The sequence below is a fragment of the Hyperolius riggenbachi genome, chromosome 11, assembly GCF_040937935.1.
Source record: "Hyperolius riggenbachi isolate aHypRig1 chromosome 11, aHypRig1.pri, whole genome shotgun sequence".
Classification (NCBI taxonomy): Eukaryota; Metazoa; Chordata; class Amphibia; order Anura; family Hyperoliidae; genus Hyperolius; species Hyperolius riggenbachi.
This window is the reverse complement of record NC_090656.1, coordinates 188,544,234-188,553,554: the sequence shown is the minus strand read 5'-3', so window position 1 is coordinate 188,553,554 and position 9,321 is coordinate 188,544,234. Positions and strand designations below refer to the sequence as shown.

The window sequence follows — 9,321 nt, the reverse complement described above, 5'->3', positions numbered from 1 at the left end:
TAGAGTATTAAAACAAAAACAAAAAAGTATTTGGCATGAGGAATGCCCTATAAACAACAGGAAAGGAACACAATTATGCAGTGAGTAAAAGTTTATCTCGGATCCACTTTAATAACTCTCAGAGCTTTAAGCTTGCTGTCGTGTGACCACAGTGAGGCTGTGGTTGCGAGTTACAAAGTTGCCAAGAAGACGTGAGGATTCAAGCTAGAGTGAGGAGAGGTAGCTATGGTTCCTAGTATGCTTCCAATGCATACTTTGCATCATATTATATTATCTGTGGATAAACCAACCCCTTCCTACTTTTAGCCCAACAGTGTGGAATAAAAAGGTTGGAGTATCCGTGGTAATCCTAAAAGTATGACTTTCATGGAATCCCATAGTCTGATTTTGATATGTTAGGCTGGCTTCAGACTACTGGCTGGCGGCAGCGGTCATTGCCATAAACAGGCCTTCGGAGGTTACCGCGTTAGTATGCGGTAATCCCCTTCTGGCCGAGATCCAAGCGGGAAGTGACGCTCGCTTGCGGTTGCAGCCATGCAGTACTGTAGGTATGTCCGCGCATTAGAGGGGGCACTTCCGACAAAGTGTACCGCAATAGGGTATGAGCTACTCTATAGACTTTTTCATTAGGGTGCTTTAAATTTACCACACTGCCCTCAAAGTACACAAATATAGGTTTGAATCTTGTCTCAGATATATGAAAACAGGTTTTTAAATGTTTTTCATTTCTTAAGGTGGCCATACACCTATAGATGGACACCAGATCGACCATCAGATAGATCCTTATCTGATCAGAGAGGGATTTACTGGTTGCCCACACACTGCACACAGATTTTCAATCGATTTCGGCAGAGCGTTCTCCTGTTCCGCCTGCATGTGTCCTATGTCTGGTGGTTTACTTCATGTCACGAGTCTCTTCCTCCCTGTGTCCTCTTCTTTTCTTTTCATGTGACACAAGCCAAAGTTCAAACACTATAGCGCCGACCTGAATTCTGTCAGACCTCTAGTGTTTGAACTTTGGCTTGTGTCAAATGACCGGGAAGAGAAAAGGATACGGGAAGGAGGAGACCCGTGGCATGAAGTAAACCACCGGACACGGGAAGACATGCGCCAGTGGGGCAGATGAGTAGCGGTGTTTATTTTGGTGACCACCGACACAGAGTAATGACAGTAGAGACGTGATTCCCACAAAGCAAAATTTTCTGTCCTGCACAGACAGCAATCGATTGGGCAATGTTTGTGTTAACAATTTCTAGCAGATTCAATTACAGTGTTTGAATCTGCCGTATATCGACGGGTAAGATTGACTAGTGTAAGGCTACCTTTACACAGACAAATCTATTGTTCTGTTCCCAGCACTCAGCAGTGTTTCCTAGCCTCACTGCTCTTAAAGGGCCCCGAGCAGTAATTAAAATCAAAACTTTCACTTACCTGGGGCTTCCTCCAGCCCACCGTAGACTGCGAGGTCCCCCGCTGTCCTCCAGACTCTTCTGTGGCTCCCGCTGGCGGCTCCGATGCCGACAACACCCGGGGCGAATGTCGCTGGCAATGGAGCTGCCAGCAGGACCCGTAGAAGAGTCAAGAGGACTGCGGGGGATCTCGCAGCCTACGGTGGGCTGGAGGAAGCCCCAGGTAAGTGAAAGTTTTGATTTTAATTACTGCTCGGGGCCCTTTAAGTAGTTATTGAAAATTAACCGACAGTTCCACTGCAGAGAAACTGTTCTATAGAGCCCCGGTTTCTAACCCTTAAAGGGAACCAGAGACAAAGCACCCTCATGTATTTTACCGTATATATCAGTGGGAACATTGGAGAAAACACCTACCCTGCTGTCTGTTTCATTTTTAACTGTTCAGCCGGCTTCTAATCAGCCCTGATAAAATCCCCGACTGAGCATTCAGACTGGCTTTGCTATAATGACTCCGCTATAATGATTTCTGAGCAGAGCCACAAGATGGCAGGCTTTGGTTTGAAAAGACACCAGAGAACACAGACTCAGCTATAATAATTCCTGAGCAAAGCCAGACTGAATGCTCAGTCGGGGATTTTATCATGCCTGATAAGAAGCAAGCTGAACAGTTAATGAAACAGAGAGCAGGGTAAAGGTGGCCATACACTGGTCGATTTGCCATCAGATTCGACCAACAGATAGATCCCTCTCTAATCGAATCTGATTAGAGAGGGATCGTATGGTTGCCTTTACTGCAAACAGATTGTGAATCGAATTCAGCATGAAACCGATCACAATCTGTGGTGGTTCTGCCGCTGCCTTTAGAGGGTGCTCTACTGTTTAAACTTCCTGCCGGGACAGGAAGTGAAGCCAGACGGACCGGAATGCGGAACCCAGCGGAGAAGAAGACAACGGGGACACGCGGCGGCGGAAAAGGTAATGTATTGCGTCGGTCGTCGGGCATTAGAATGCAGCTATCGACTCACTCCCGACCCGCCAGCGATCGAGAAAAATGACGGGAACGATTGATTTCGGACGGTGTATGGGCCCCTTAAGTGTTTTCTCTAATGTCCCCACTGATATATATGGTAAAATACATGAGGTTGCTTTGTCTCTGGTTCACTTTAAGCCTGGTGCACACATCCAATTTTGATTGGCCACATTTACCACTTGCCTGTAGTATAAAGCCTCATCTACACGGTACAATTTTCCATCAGCTAGATCTAATACGAAGTTGCATTGTATGTAGACATCCAAATTGTTTCAGATCAATTTTGTGATAGATTTTGCGTTAAGTACCCAAAAGCTATTGCAAAATCTAACGCAATTCAATTGGTCTGGTTGGAAATTATCTAATAGATCTGTCTAATAGATCCGATCTGATGGAAAATTGTACCGTGTAGCTTAAAGGGAACCTTAACTGCTGCGGAAAAATAAATTCACTTACCTGGGGGCTTTCCCAAGCCTCCTGCAGCCGTCCTGTGCCCGCGCCGGTCCTTCGGTGCCCTCCGGTCTCCCTCCGCCGCTGAGTTTCGATTTCGGACGACTGCCAGTCGTCCTGGGGCCTCTTCCGCATTCCTTGTCGTAAACTGCAGTAAAGCGCGTCCGCATGACGCCAAACGCGTCATCGCATGACGTCAAACGCGTCATGCGGACGCGCTTTACTGCAGTTTACGACCAGGAATGCGGAAGAGGCCCCAGGACGACTGGCAGTCGTCCGAAATCGAAACTTAGCGGCGGAGGGAGACCGGAGGGCACCGAAGGACCGGCGCGGGCACAGGACGGCTGCAGGAGGCTTGGGAAAGCCCCCAGGTAAGTGAATTTATTTTTCCGCAGCAGTTCAGGTTCCCTTTAAGAGCTTAGCTGCACAATCTGTTCATAGTATTCAAGGCTCATTCACACAAGAGGCGTTTTTGGCCAATTTTAAGCACGGGCGTTTTTTCAAAAACTCCCTGAAAGCGGTTACACCATGCCTCTCTATGGTGTAGTTGAGATTGGAGTGCCTTGTCCGCGTTCAGGTCTGAAAAGCGGTGTCTGAGCCATTTTTGAGGCGATTTTGCCTCAATGGAAGGTATAGGAAAAACGCAATCGCTCACAAAATCACTTTGTGCAGCAATTGCATTCGCATTTTTAAGAATAAAACATTGTATTTATTCTTTTCCGGATTAAAGCATTCACGTCCTGACTGACGTCAGGAAGTGAAAAACCGCAATCGCTCGGCAAAACCACTTAGAAAAGTGGTTAACAAAAAATACAGTGCGCAGGTAATCGCCGGGAATCGGAAATTAAAAAAAAGCCACAAAACCTGCCCAACGCGGATGGACACATGCAAACGGAATGTAATGTGATCAAGGCCTCAAAGTCTGTTCACTCTCATACTAAATGGAAGGGGTAAATTTGGTCAGTGATTGGACAATCAAGATTGGGTGTGTGTATGGCTCACATTGAGCGAGATCACAAAGGACTGGTTTGGAGAGAATAGTTCAGTGTTTGCTCTGATAGTGTTTTTAGTAGTTGTGTCTTTGATCAAAATAGTCTATTCAAGTCCGCAAGAAGGGTTTCAGACAATAAGATTGCATAATCAAGCTGAATACCGCTACTCTTTAGATTGTAAGCCTAGTCTAGTGTTGAGACAATAGGTGCGTCTGTTGAGGGAGTGCCCAGGGGCGTAGCAATAGGGGGTGCAGAGGTAGCGACCGCATCGGGGCCCTTGGGCCAGAGGGGCCCCGAAGGGTCCACCCTCTATCACAGTATTAGCTCTCTATTGGTCCTGTGCTGGTAATAATCATTTCTATAGATACTTTGAATAGTAGTAATCCTTAACACACTGTTCCCCATCCCCTTCTTGCACCTCTGACACTGGGGTTGTCCTTGGCAGGTTTTGGTGCGTCGTATCAATTGTTATGTATAGAGTGCTTGGGGGGGCCCCATGTAAAACTTGCACCAGGGCCCACAGCTCTTTAGCTATGCCACTGGGAGTGCCCAGCAGAATTATAATGCTGATGCAGGGGGGGTAGGCAGGAAATAAAAAGGTGAGTCTTGAGGGCTCATTTGAAGGTATTAAAGGTGGGCGGATGAGTCTAGTGACTGGTGGGGGCAGCTCTTGTGGGGTCCTGCAACTCACTCCGAGTTGCGGCACAGGCCGTTGGAGGATCAGGGGGGTGGGTCGGTATGTGTCTGCAGACGAGGTCCGAGATGTAGGCCGGGCAGATCCTGTGCACCGATTTGTAGGCCAAGCACAGAATTTTGAAGTTGATCCTGAAGCAGATGGGGAGTTGTAAAGGAGCTGCTGGGGAGGGAGGAGTTGATCAGTCTTGTTGCTGCATTCATTACCAATTGAAAGGGGGAGGTACGGTTTGAGGGGAGGCCTGATAAAAGGGAATTGCAATAGTGTAGGCAGGACTATTGCAGAGGTGGAAGTTGCAGGATCGGGTAATACTTTGGATGTGGGGTGCAAAGGAGAGAACAGAGTCCAGGGTGACAGCTAGGCAGCGGGTTTGGCTGGTAGGGCGAATGGCAGTGTTGCATTTCTGGGAGGGATGGAAAAATCAGAAACACAGGCTTGTCCAAATTAAGCTTCAGGAAGCTGGCCATCCAGGAGGAAATGTATGTGAGGCAGGTAGATACCTTAGCCTTGGTGAAGGAGAGATCCAGGTGTGGAGAAATATCTGGGTGTCGTTGGCATACTTGTGATAGTTGAAACCCATGGAGGAGATGATTTTCCCAATCGAGGCGGTGTAGAGTGAGATCAGTAAAGGTCCCAAGATGAAGCCTTGGGAAAAAACATTCCGACGAGGATGGGATTCGAACCCACGCGTGCAGAGCACAATGGATTAGCAGTCCATCGCCTTAACCACTCGGCCACCTCGTCTGATGTAAGGAATATGAAAGTATCACATGTGGAATCCCTGGGGTTATATCTCCAGTGTCCCCACTGAGTTTTTCTCTCACTTTCTGACTCCAAGGTGTCTCAGTAAATGGTTGCCTAAGGGACACTGTAAGACACTGCAATAACAACTTGACACCGGCTCTAACACTGGTTGCCTAAGGGATACTGTAAGAAGCTGCAATAACAACTTGACACCGGCTCCAACTATTCCCTGCCTTAAAGAGGAGCTGTTAGGTATAGGGTCTCAGAGAAAATAAACACATATATCAGTAGCTAAAGATTGGCTGTACTTACATTACATATGCATTTCACTGTCCACGTTTGGATTTCACAGAATTTGTATATAGTATATGCAGAGATAGATGCTCCTGACAGCTCATGGCAGGCTCCATGTTTGTGAAGCCAAATGTGTCGTCATGTCCTGCCTGCTTCTGATCACAGATAAGCTCGTTCTTGAACAACACGGTGTGCAGTGAATATTAATGAGCCATGTGGCTAGGAACAATAGCTGACTCCTGCAGTGTACTCTGCCCCAAGATTTATCAGTGCTTCGCGCTGGACTGATTAGAAGCTCCTGTACCGTCTCATTAGCAGCCGAGGGGAGGGCCCCAGAATGCTTTGCAGTTTAGCTGCGGCTTGCGTCTTTATGGGTCTATAACAGACTTTAAGATAAGCACACATCAAAGGTAACTGAAATGTTTATCTTCACTAATGGCTTTTGAGCTTCCTTCTAAACTGTTTAACACAGGAGAATAGAGGTTTAAATTAGCTTCTGCAGCCTGACAGTTACTCTTTAATGGAAAAAAAATACTTGTTGCTTTCTCTGTCCATGCTGTACGCATGTACAGCATGGACAGAGAAAGCAACAAGTATTTGGTAGTACCAACATCCTGTTAGGAGAGGAATATAGGAAAACTCCCAGATCAATACATAAATGGCATTTTAGACCCAAACCTTGTGATATATCACAAGGCGACGATCAATGGAAATTCTTTGATTCATGAAAAGTTGTCTGCTAATTGGTTCATCAACCTTCCAGCCAATATGCTGGCACCTGTGCCTTGCTGCGTGACCTAAAACTGGCACTCCACAGCAAAAGCATGTTTTTCGATCATCTGTAAGAGTTACCCCACTGCTTAGCGTTTTATATCGCTCTTGGACCCCCAAAGCTATAGCCTTGCTGGCGTTTTCTGGTCTGTGTCCTACTCAGGAGGGAGGCAGTAATTCCCGGGAACGGGAAGGTGTTTGCGCTATTCTCTCCTTTTGCTGATTGGGGGGATGGCATGATACAGCTACTGACTTACTTCTCTCCTAATCTTTCGAATGGTGGGAAATGTGGGCACAGAGTATGATATAGCAGAGGAGTTGTGTAAATGGGCAGAGATAGGCCAGCGCTATTGGAGCTGAACTGGCATTGAGAATCATGGCTGCTAGTAGTGGGGGTGGCATTATTTTTTGTTTTATTAAACAAACCATCACGATAACGGATGGACTGGAAATAACATGATCCAAAACCACACTAATAGTAACAACAAAACTTTGATGTGCCCCCCCCATGTGATCCTCACAGCCTGGTGGTCCATCTTACAAGGCTCATAACACAAGTGTGGCCATCATGATCTTCACACCCACAAGTGTAGCCAAAAAAACACCTGATCTGAAGTATCAAAGAAAGGGAGGGTTTGTAATTGGGGCCCTCCCACAGCTCTGGACACCCCCCCCCCCTGCAGTCGCAGGTGCTGCTCCCCCCCTAGTTACGCCCCCTCTGACTAATAATACAATGCTAGTATCTAATCACTCTTATCTAATCTAGCGTCTAATCATTCTTCTGGTACTAAGGGCACAGGCTGCAGTGCTTCTCCAAAGAGAAGTGCCAGAGCAAACCAAGCAAATACTAACGATGGGGCTAGAATGTGCTGCAGGTATGTGAATTTACTACCCGGCAATGGGAAAGGCATTGAAGGTGAATTCCTGGCAAAACGGTGTAGCTCGTCTTTCATAGAACAGACCAAAAAAAAATATTTCCATCAGGATGTCTGCAATGCAAACATTTAAAGTGGAATGAAACGCAGACGTTACTTTCTGCTGTAAGAGGTTAGCCACAGCATGATTACTTTTACTGAAAAAAATGTTATATTATTTATGGAAATCCTACAAAAACTCCTGAAGTTTCAACTTGGTTTGACTTTTGCAGGGAGAACTCCAAGGGTTGAGCCTCAGGGGACTTTCACACTGGTGCTGTCCGGTGGGCCATTTTACCTCACCTCACCGCTTTGCCAATGAAAGCCTATAGGTGCTTTCCTACAGCATGCAGCATGTCTGAAGTCGCCGATCTACCGCGAGCGCATTCCTACTTTGCCATGCGACTTCTGCGGCGGACCAGAAGTCATATAAGTCTATGGTGACACAGGGCTTCTTAAAAAAGATGTTGGCGTTACGGTGTGCATGCACTGAAGTGTATTTGGATAATACGCTTCCACACACTTATTATCGAAACAGGAAGTGAGTGGAAGCAAGCGTCACTTCCTGTTTGGATGTCAGCTAGAAGGGGATTACTGCATATTAACACAGTAATCTTCGAAGGCTTGTTTTTGGCAGTGGGGCTCACAGACCGCTAACGCCAATGTGTCTGAAAATGGCCTCAGTGTTTACTGTGTGGGGAGAGCCACCTTGGCAGAGCTCTATTCACAGCTGCTGGAAACCAGAAAATTGTATACTTACCTTCCGTAATTTTCCTTTCCTGGATCAAACGATGGCGGCATACCTATGGGTATAGGCTCCGCCCCCGAACCCTGATAGGACAGTTCACTTAATAAAAGCTCAGAACCCACCCCCTCCAGCCATTCTGGTGAAAATCAGTCCTCGAATGGACAAGAGGGAGGGATTCGTATGCCGCCATCGTTTGATCCAGGAAAGGAAAATTACGGAAGGTAAGTATACAATTTTCCGGTTTCCTGGACCAAACATGGCGGCATACCTATGGGATATAACAAATCACACAAGAGGGAGGGAATTCTGCAAAAAAATACAAAATTTATTGATTTATACTGCAAGAACTGCTCTCCCAAAATCAACTGGAGTTAGAGAAGCAGGATCAACATGGTAATGATGCATGAAAGTATGAACAGACGACCAACTGGCCGCTTTACATATAGACTCAACAGATACTTTTGAAAAACACGCCCAGGAGGCTGACATGCCCCTGGTCGAATGTGCTTGTACCTCATTAGGCACTGGTAAACCCTTCAACGAATAGCATTTTTTAATGATCTTAACCAACCAAGAAGAGATGGATCTAGCTGACACCTCTCTGCCTTTCCTAGGACCCTGATAGTTTATAAACAGGCGATCTGAATTCCTGAAAGATGCCGAGGCGTTTAAGAAGGCCCTGATAGACTGACCCACATCCAGGGGATGACATATTCCTTCAGCAAGGAAATTAGGCAACACTACCTCTTGATTTACATGAAAGGAGGAAGACACCTTGGGAATAAACTGCAGCACGGGCCTGATGACCACTCTGTCTGGGAAGAACTCTAATAAGTTGCTTGAACAGCCCAAGGCTTGCAAATCTGAGACTCTTTTCCCAGAAGCTATCGCTGTCAGGAAGACTGTCTTTAATGTTAGGTTTTCCAATGAAACATTCTCCAGTGGATGAAAAGGAGGTGATGATAGAACCTCCAGAACTAAAGAAAGGTCCCATTTGGGGAAGAACGGCTTTCTTGGAGGCCTCATCTTAAATACTGCCTGAATGAACTGTGTTATCAACGAATGTGTTGCCCATCGACTTCCTGTTAATGCAGATAGTGCTGACACTTGAACTTTTACTGCAGATACACTCAGCCCTTTCTCCACTCCAGATTGCAGAAAGTCCAATATATGGTGTACTTCTGGAGATAAGACACTAAATCCTCTTTCTGAGGCAAAAGCTGCGAATCTTTCCCAGATCCTATAATATGTCGAGTTGGTAGAAGCTTTTCTTGC

General features: G+C 46.3%; 1 non-coding gene across 1 annotated transcript; it reads right to left on the bottom strand.

The window, feature by feature from the left end:
• Positions 1–5,237: 5,237 nt before the first annotated feature.
• TRNAS-GCU (transfer RNA serine (anticodon GCU)) lies at positions 5,238–5,319 on the bottom strand. The gene has a single exon. It is a non-coding gene; the product is annotated as a tRNA-Ser (tRNA).
• Between the last annotated feature and the right edge of the window lie 4,002 nt (positions 5,320–9,321).